Here is a 9,958-nt window from a genome sequence, read left to right as displayed (position 1 = left end):
GTTTCTGTCTCTAGGAATTTGACTGTTCTAGGTATCTCATATAAGTGTATTCGTATTTGTGTATACAGTATTTGTCCTTTTGTGATTGGTTTATTGACCTTAGCATAATGTCTTAAGGTTCATCCACATTGTTACATGTGTCAGAATTTTGTTCCTTTTCTTGCTGAATAACATTCTAGTCTATATATCTTGTTACTTAAAAAAAAATGTAGCCATCCTAGTGGATATAACATGATATATCATTGTCGTTTTGATTTCTATTTCCCCGTAGCTAATTATGCTGCACATCTTTTTGCATGATTATTGGCCATTTATATGTCTTCTCTGGAGAAATGTCTATTCAAATTCTTTGTCTATCTTTCATTGGAATATTTGTCTTTTTATTGTTGCATTGCAAGAGTTCTTTATATATTCTAGACAACAAGTCCATATCAGATATGTGATTTGAAAATATTTTCTCTCATACTGTGGGTTGTCTTTTCACTTCCTCGATGCTGTCCCTTGATGCACATAGTTTTTAATTTTATGAATCAATGTATGTAGTTTTTCCCTTGTTGCTTGTGCTTTTGGTGTCATATTAAGAAACCATTATCTAACCCAATGTCAAAGAACTCTATGAAAAGAATTTTGTTGTTTCAACTCTTACATTTAGATCTAAGATCCCTTTTAAGTTAATTTTTATAGCTGCTGTAAAGCAGATGTCCAAATTCATTCTTTTGTTTGTGGATATTCAGTTGTCCCAGCACTGTTTGTTGAAAAAACTATTCTTACCCCATTGTATTGACAACCTGTTGAAAATCAATTGACCATAGATACATGAGCTTATTTGTAGACTTAATTCTATCCTTTTGATCTATATGTCTTTATGCCAGTACCACACTATCGTGATTACTATAGCTTTGTAGTAAGATTTGAAATTGGAAACTGTAGTCTGAAATTTTTATTTTTTAAAAAGATTGTTTTGCAGAAACAGACTTAGACTTATAGACTTAGAAAATGAGCTTATGGTTGCTGGGGGAAAGACTGGGGGAAGGGATAGGTAGGGAGTTTGGGGTGGAGATGTACACACTGCTATATTTAAAATGGATAGCCAACAAGGACCTCCTGTATAGCACATGGAACTCTGCTCAACGTTATGTGGCAGCCTGGATGGGAGGGGAGTTTGGGCGAGAACGGATACATGTATACGGGTATGGCTGAGTCCCTTTGCTGTTCACCTGAAACTATCACAACATTGTCTGTTAATCAGCTACACCCTAACACAAAATAAAAAGTTTTTTTTTTAAGATAATTTTGTGTACTTGGTGCCACTGAACCATACAGCTAAATATGGTTAAATAGTATTTCCACAATAAAAAAAATGACAAAAGAAAGATTGTTTTGGCTGAATCCCTTGCATTTCCGTATAATTCCTAAATTATAGGATCAACTTTTCAATTCCTTCAAAAAAGAAAGGGACAATTTTGGAATCCGACAGGAACTGTGCTGAATCTGTAGATCAATTTGGGGAGTATTGCTACCATAACAATTGGAGAAGGAAATGGCAGCCCACTCCAGTGTTCTTGCCTGGAGAATCCCAGGGATGGAGGAGCCTGGTGGGCTGCCGTCTATGGGGTCGCACAGAGTCGGACACGACTGAAGTGACTTAGCAGCAGCAGCGGCAGCTACTATAACAATATTAACTCTTAAACTCCAACAACACTGTTTCCCTTTATTTAAGCCTTAATTTCTTTTAATGATGTTTTATAGTCTACATATCTTGTAGTATTCATATACTACAAAGTAAGTATTATAAAATACAATATCTATTCCATTTTTTTTGCTTCTAAAACTTTTAACATATAAATATTAGATCTCCTGGATATATTTTTAATATTTAAAAAAATCTTTTCTTTCACAATTTCTGTTTATCTTTTTGGTATGCTTGGAAGGACTTTTTGATATGGTCTTATAATTCACTAATTCAGTATTCAGTAGCATCTATTTTCCTATTAACTTCTTTCATAATCTTTTCAACTTAAACATTCATCCATTTAAAAAAAAATTCTGAGGACATTCTAGCTTTTAGATGCTCCATTTTCACAATTACTTGCCCTTGTCACTCTTTAAATTTCAGTTGAGAACCTGAACAGGATTTTTTTAAAAAAGTTTTCTATTTCCTGCATTAATTCCATTTTAGTGAGTGGGAGTTGCTCTAATTTGGTCCTCTTCTTTCAAATAGTGGATCCTCTTTTCATGACTAGTGGATCTGTGTGTATATCTTGTTTCCTTTTTGAGGTTTATGTATACCTCATCATGTCCAGTATACTTCTGTGATTATAAAATATGAGAGAGTGAGGACTTTGTTCATATTTAAAAGTGGAGATCTAGATCATTCAGCATCAGTAACTGACATCCCATCTGGAATTAGAGAGACCACTGTTCAATTCCCTATAGTGGTCTGACGCTCTTAGGACTATGGTGGCAGAGTGGAGGCTGGGATTAGGTAGTGACGCCAGTGAACTGGCACTGAGTAGCAAAGTAGCATCCCCTTTCCTTGTGGAAGATACTGGTTATGATGGTACACAAGATGCTGAGTCATCAAGTCTCAAACCTGAACCTAGAGAGAAAGGATCAGGGTGAGGAAGCAAAGAAATCAATTATTAGAAACAGTGTCCAGAAAAGAACTTTACATGGAACTATTGGCACATAGAACTCAATGGAAGCAAATAAATATGCAGTCTACTAAGTGTGGGCTTCCCTGGTGGCTCACTGGTAAAGAATCCACCTACAAATGCAGGAGACATGGGTTTGATCCCTGGTCCGGGAAGATCCCCTGGTGTAGGAAATGGCAACCCATTCCAGTATTCTTGCCTGGGAAATCCCAAGGATAGAGGAGCCTGGGGGGCTTCAGTCCATGGAGTCACAAAGGAGTTGAACACAACTTAGTGACTAAAATCAACTAACAGCCTACTAAGTGTATGAGGAAATTGTGTGGCTAAATCACAAATCCAGTTGTAAAAAACTAACTGTAAATAAGCTCTCAGGACCCCAAACTTGTACCAACAGGAAATGGGTTGTGAAAACTGTCTCCAAAGAGGGCTTACTTCCCAAGGACCACTTCAGATGTGGGCATAAAGGATAATGAACAAGGAAGAGACTGTAAGCCAAGGGGCACAGAAATTAATGCAAAAGGGTATTCATTCTTGAGAGCAGAACCAGGATGTAATCATGGAATGTCCCCCATCGTTCAGATGGAGGACCTTCCCAATTATCACAAAGAAGGAATCCGTCATTTCTATGGATCCTGACTGCTATGAGTCATGTGTTTCACTGAACTTGGTTCTAATGCAGTGAATCTCTGCAGAAGCATTTGGGAATCATTGTTACAGAGAAGAGGAGGGATTCACAGATGATAGGAGTTAACATTTTATAGTCAGCTCGGCACTGTGCATTGTCTTAATCTGCACGGCTACTCCCTCAGGTGTGTACTATCATGATGCTATTCTACAAATGGGAACACTGTCAAGGTTACATAATAGGTAAGCCTTGGAGCCAGGATTCAAAACCATGGGTCCAAAGGGCTCACCTTAACTCCAAAGGGTTCACCCTTAACTCTGTCATATTTTTATTAACAATTTTTTGTTTAAATCTATTTATTTATTTGATGGTGCTGGGTCTTAGTTGCAACATGCGGAATCTTTCACTGAAGTGTGTGGAATTTTTAGTTGTGGCATGCAAACTCTTTGGTGTGGCATGTGGGATCTAGTTCCCCAACCAGGGATAGAACCCCAGGCCCCCTATATTGGGAGTGTAGAGTCTTAGCCACTGAACCACCAGAGAAGTCCTGATTCTGTCATATTTTATAATCACAGAAGTCTACTGGACACGAGGAGGAATCCACAAACCTCAAAAAGGAGACAAGACATATACACAAATAAATTCAAAGCAAGGGAGTGTTACTTAATGAAGGAGATCCTGAAACATTTTCAGACTACCAGAATACAGATAGATTGCCATCACTAACTTTTTAACCTTGTTAGGGACTTGTTTTGTTTACTGATAAATTACCAGTTCTCACTTCGCCATCTGGCTCACAGTAGGTGCTCAATAAATATTTGTTGAATGAATGGAGAATGAATACCAGAGCTCTGTAATATTGGTCTAAGGTTCTTGAGCAACTGTGCCAAATTTACCTTCACATCTTCAGAGTTTAGTGTGTTTGATGCTCAACAAATGGTCCTTGAACTAAACTAAGAGAAAACTGCTCTGTGGTTTTACATAAAGGCTGCTCATTGTTCCCTGTTTCCTTATCTTTAAAATGGAAGGTGTTCCCCTCCTCAACTCGACCAACCCTGTGACAGACTGGGTTTTTCAAAAGATGGTTACTTGTTTTAACCTCTCAGGAGCTTGGTTTTTATGCACGGAGGTGAAATTGAAATGTTCAGTTTCTACTCACCACTTTTCCCACATATATAGCCGGTTCTTAGGTTGAGTTTGTGAACTGACATTTGATTTCTTTTTGATACCTTGAGCTTTAATGCTACTAATCAGCGGCACCTTTCTGTATTGTAGTTATTTAAAAACTGCATTGATCTCATCCACTAAGCCTGTATTGTGTGCAAGATCTAGGACAGTGGCATTACAGGCCGGGAATGAGAGAGACATGGCCCCTACTCTCATGGCAAAGAAAAGTGTTCTTATGTGTTTTAAAAGACGGGACAACGAGGATTCAATTATAAAGCAAGGCCAAAAACATATCTACTCCTTATTCCCACATGGAACAAACAATTAAAAAAAATGGTACTTGGGCTTGTGTTCCCAGTAGAGGAGGAAGAGAAGATAAATCCAAATCACAAACAAATCGCTTACTTTTTGCAAGCCACAACTGAACTATGCCCTGAGTTATTGTCTTCCAGTCAGTTCCCTCTGTATGGACCAAAAGAGAAATGGGGAGGGGGAAATGCATTTCGGTTCTTTAAAAAAAAAAAAAAGCAAGACGAGCAAACAAAACGTACTGACTTAGAGATCTTATGAGATCTGCTTTAACTGAAGCTGTCTTTAAACTGGAACTGACAATGATACCTTTCTCAAGACTGATAAACAACACGCCCGGGGCCTGGCACCGCGGTCCGTTCCCCACAGCCACCCATCGGCTGACCTACCCCGGGCTATGCTGGCCCCAAAGGCACCTCAAATAGATCAGCTTTTAGCTAGATTCTCCCATCACATCCAGCCTGGAGCGGCTTCTTCCAGTGTGGGCCATCCAGCAAAGGCGTCTAGTTGCATCTCTGGCCACAATGACCGTTTTAAAAATAAATGAGCTCCAGCTCTAATCACAAAACCCACCAGCTGTGAAGAATAGAGCCACATCTGTCACCACGGGGCCCAAGCATTTCTGCAGAAGCTCTGCCCCCGCCGCTCCGTCGAGGCCCCGCGGTCGGTCGAGCAGCCCTCCCGGCCCGGGAAGTCTCGGGTCCAGGGGCGAGCAGGCGGCGCCCGGCCGAGATCTGCCGGCCGGAGGCAGCGTGCTTGTTTGGGAGGTGTCCAGGAAGATCAGGCCGGAGCCCCCGGGCGGAGCGGGGGGTGTCACTTGGGGTTTGTGCGCGTCCCGTCCCCGCCCCACCCCCAGCCCCACTTCAAGCAAAAGGCGGAAGGGTTTCGACCCCGATCGCCCACTTCGAGCTCACGCTTAGGGCTCTTTCGCCGCCGTCCAGCGGACAGAGAAAGCAATCCCGCAGCGAGGCGAAAGCACTCTATGAATGAAGGTGGAATCGGCGAGAAAATAATTTTTCTTCTCGGCTGAGCCCGTCAGCCGCCCCGGGGGCGTTTGTGGGGGACAGTCCTCCTCCCGAGGAGACCCCTCCACTCCCCGCAGTGGACATACACGTCCCCCCCGGGGGCCGTGTGAGTTTGGGAATGGAGGCGCGAGCCCCCGGGCGAGAGGATTCACCCGGGGCGGGGGGCCGCGAGCCCACTCCCCACTGCACTCCGCGAGGGTCAGGGAGGGGGGCGCCTGGAAGGGCGGTCGGCAGAGAGGCGGGGCGGAGGGGGGGGGGCCCGGGGGTCCCCGCCGCCGCCGAGGTCCCGGGGAAGCGGGAGGGGCCGCACCTGAGGAATCCGCCTCCGGCCGCGGCGGCCGCCGCCTCGCTCCGCCCCGGGGACCTGGGCGCGCGGCCGGCTTGCCCGGCGCACACAGACGCCAGCCTAGCGGCGGCGCTAGCTTCCTCGGAGGAACGCGGCCGAGCGAGCGGAGCGCGGCGCCGCCACCCGGCTGGGGGTGGGGAGACGAGCCCCGACCCAGGCGAGGGCCACCCCCGGTCCTCGGCCCTCGCGCGCTGCCAGGGCCAGGTGAGCGGCTGTGGGGACTCGGGGCGCGGGGAGGCGGCGGGGCGCGGGGGCGGTGGTGATGAGAGGTGGCCAGCCGGGCGCGAGCGCGCGCCGCTGCCCTTTGGCGGGCTGTGCACACCCTGGCTGCGCAGGCCGGCGCGCGGCTGACTTTTTTCGGAGGGCTGGCCCGGCGGAGCGCGGGTCGTGAGCGCTGCTGCGTTTGTACGGCGAGGCTGGGCGCCCGTGCCAGCCTCAAGCCCCACGAGGAGACCCAGTCCGTGCGGTCCGCGCCCCAAGGCCAGAGGCCTGTCACCGCCGCCTTTGTGGCGGGAGCGAGGGAGCCCGTGCCGGAGGGCTGAGGGAGGCGGGGAGCGCCCCTGGGGAGCGTCTCCCGGAGCCCGCGGGCCGCCGAGGGGGGTCTCCCGGGCGCGGGGTCGGGGGCGGCAGGTAGGGAGGCGCGGAGGTGACGCGCGAGGATGGAGAGAGCTGAGCCCCGGGTGGAAAGTTGGGAGCGTCCGGCGGTGGCCGGGCGTTTGCCCGGGGTGCCCGGGCGGCTCGGCTCCGCACGAAATGTCACTCGGTCACGGGCGCGCGCGCGCGTGTCCTCCGGCCATCGTTCGAATTTCTCTGAGAGGGGCTGGGGACCCTGCTTGTGCCGACGGAGACACAAAGGGTTGTGTTGACAGCTGACCTGACGCGAGCGGACGGCGCGGAGCGGTGTGTGCAGGGCCGGGCTGGGGAGGGAGGCGAGGGATGCGAAGGCGGTTTGTTAAAGTTCATCAGTTTCCTCAGTCCCTCTTCCGGGCTCCGGGGAAAAAGGAACGCTCGGTGCCGACGCACTTCACGGGGCGGATCAGTCCGCCCGAGCCCACGTCGGGTCCAGAGCCGGGTTCGCCCGCGGAGCCGGACGGAGCCCGGAGAAACACCTACTCGATCGGTTCCTTTCCTCCGGTTGCGTGACTGATGCAAGGTCCTTATCCACCACCACGGCTCTCTGGCCCGGGTGGAGAAGACAGAAACCATGTTTTAATTTGTCCTCCCTCCACCTCGCCCGGGAGGTGGGAAATCCCACTGAAATATCATTTTTAAAAAAATCTAGCTATTTAAAGATGGGGAAGAGTTTGTCCGCAAAAGGTTTTTTGAATGAAACGCCCCTTTTAGAAACCTCCCCTTCCTCTGTACATCTTTTTTTTGTGGGGGAGGGGTACTTTAAATCCTGAAATTCTCTTTTGAGTTTTGGAACTGTGTTGACCCCCCCCCCCTTTCGGAATATTTCTATGTAGTTTTACAAATCGCAATACTGAAAATTTCAGATAGAGAAAAATTTAAATAATTGTTTTATTAAAATAGTATTACGTGCATGTAGGCATGTGTTTCAAGGGAAAGATTTAATTAATGAATATTGGAAAGTTATATGCAAAGGATGAAAATTTCAAACACCAGTGTAAAATATGCCCTCTGTCTCAGAGACCCATATTCCTAATGCCCTAGTCCTTCCTCCACCCAGAGGCAACCACTCTCCTCCTTTGTATATCTTTCTATAAACCTTCTGTTAGAATGGAATTACATTGTGGAAATCGAGGATGAAAGGAACTGGATATGCAAGACTGAACTGCTTCTCAGTGGTGATGAATCTTAATTTGATATTCACTTATGATGATGTTAGACCCTTTCATTTGGCCTAAGGCACTTATCAGTTAGAATGCTAAAAATCTTAGAACAAGCATTCAGTGCAAAGCAGAACTATTAAATGGTTATCTCCCTCCATCACAAGTTTCTCCTGGTTTTTTATTTATAATCTTTGATTTTTCTTCCATTTCGGAGCTCTTTATGAAGTAGAGAATGAGAACTATAGCTATTCTCTCCAGCGCAGCACATATCTGCAAGACATTGAAAGGATATATGAATAACTCCTGCTGACACGAGATAGTATAAAAATTTCAATAGTATGAAGGCCAAGGTTAAGATATTTGGTCATATCTCTTAGTTCCAGGCTTGGATTTGCCATAAACTAGCTAAATGAATTAACTTTCTAAGAAATGCTTTTGTTTCCTCCCCCAGTTAAATAAAGGAATTGAACCATGTGGCTTCTGAGCCTCCTTCTAACTCCAAAATTCTGTGATTTTTGGTAAAATGGTAGTTCTGTAGGTGTCCTAAGACTGGGTAAGGATAAACCAGTTGGATCTGTAGGTGTTAGTGGAGGGACCAAAAAAAAAAAAAAAATCCTAAATGGTAGATTCATAAAGAAAAAGTTGAGATGTTTAAACAACATTCCTGCTTTTATGAGATTGATATCATTGGAGAACAGCTACTTTATTTTCCCACAAAATGTCTGTTTATGCTACTGAAAAAGGTCGAACCCTGAATGGGCCTCTGTGTATCACCTTGTATGGCTAAGGAGAGTGAATTTTCTTCACAGCTCATGGTGCCATTTTTAGGGAAATTACTTTTACCAGACTCTTACTTTTCTTCTTAAAGTGGAAATAAAGTTCATTGACCTACTTCAAAGGAACTTTGCCTAATTTCATTAGCGATTCTCAAAAGTATTTAGAATATGAATAATCCTTATGGCCAAGCTATTTTAGTGACTTTATAAATATTCACTTAGAGATCATGTTCTTAGTAGGAAACTTTTCTAATCTCTAAGACACCTGCAACTGTAAATTCCTAGAGGGCTGCAGGGAGCCGAGGAGTGATTTCAAATTTATGACAGTAAAAAGAGTTAAGTGATTTTAGTCACTATATGTGATCTCAGTTAAGGGTTTCAAAAGTACACTGTAATTAGCGGTTACAGAAATCATTCTTGTAAAAGAAAGAGATTTCATACTTTGAAGATTCGGAGTCAACAACAAAGAATATGATGTATTTAGTTTGAATATCTGTAATATAAATACATTACAGTGAAGTTTTAGGAGTTGTTCAATTGGGGTGATAAGAATATGAACTAGAAGGTTAGATTTGTAAGGGTGCTGAGAGTAATCTTGATTGACAAAACTAACAAAAACAAAAGAAGATTAAGTACTAGTAATGAAATTCTTCTAAGATGGAATCGTTTTTGTTTTTGAGCAGCTTCCTTCCCATCCTTACCATGTGAATATGTATTTTTACAAATGTCTTATCGTATTGCACATGTTTACTCTGATTTTTTATGAACATTTTTCTATAATTTACTTTCTACTGTTTACAAGTAGTTTATTGTATCATAATTTACTTAGCTCTTTCTCTGTTTCATGATTTTCCTGTTTTTTAAAAAATACAATGGCTACCCTTATGAATGGGACCTTCTTTAAAACAAACAAACAAACAAAGAATTGTTTCCCTAGAGAGGTAATACAGTGTAGTTCTAAATAGTTGGGGTCTAAAATTAAAGGTTCTGTGTCCAAAACAGCTCCATCCCTTATGAGCAATATTGGGCAAGTAACTTATTTTCTCAGAGCTTCCTAATCTGTAAAGTAGGTGTAGTAATAGCTCTTAATATGGTTGAGATAAAAAAGCAGTAATACATGTAAAACGTATTTACATATGTAAATGTTAGATGTTTTTTAATTAGGAAATTTTCTGATTTCTTGTAATCTCCAAATTACTTTCCAGAAGGATTACATACATTTGTACTTATTTGTGTGTACTTATTTTAAACATTTATGTTATT

The 9,958-nt window shown here is 44.1% G+C and overlaps 1 protein-coding gene across 5 annotated transcripts in view; it reads left to right on the top strand.

Moving 5' to 3' along the window:
• Nucleotides 6,162-9,958, top strand: part of GREB1L (growth regulation by estrogen in breast cancer 1 like) — a 244,929-nt gene continuing 241,132 nt past the window's right edge. For all 5 annotated transcript variants that reach the window (XM_018039524.1, XM_018039523.1, XM_018039522.1 and 2 more), the window contains exon 1: nt 6,162-6,330. The gene's annotated coding sequence lies outside the window, so the exon portion shown is untranslated. The remainder of the gene's footprint in view (nt 6,331-9,958) is intronic.

Source organism: Capra hircus, chromosome 24, assembly GCF_001704415.2.
Source record: "Capra hircus breed San Clemente chromosome 24, ASM170441v1, whole genome shotgun sequence".
Classification (NCBI taxonomy): domain Eukaryota; kingdom Metazoa; phylum Chordata; class Mammalia; order Artiodactyla; family Bovidae; genus Capra; species Capra hircus.
The sequence above is the reverse complement of the archived record's forward strand: the minus strand, read 5'-3'. Positions and strand labels throughout refer to the sequence as shown.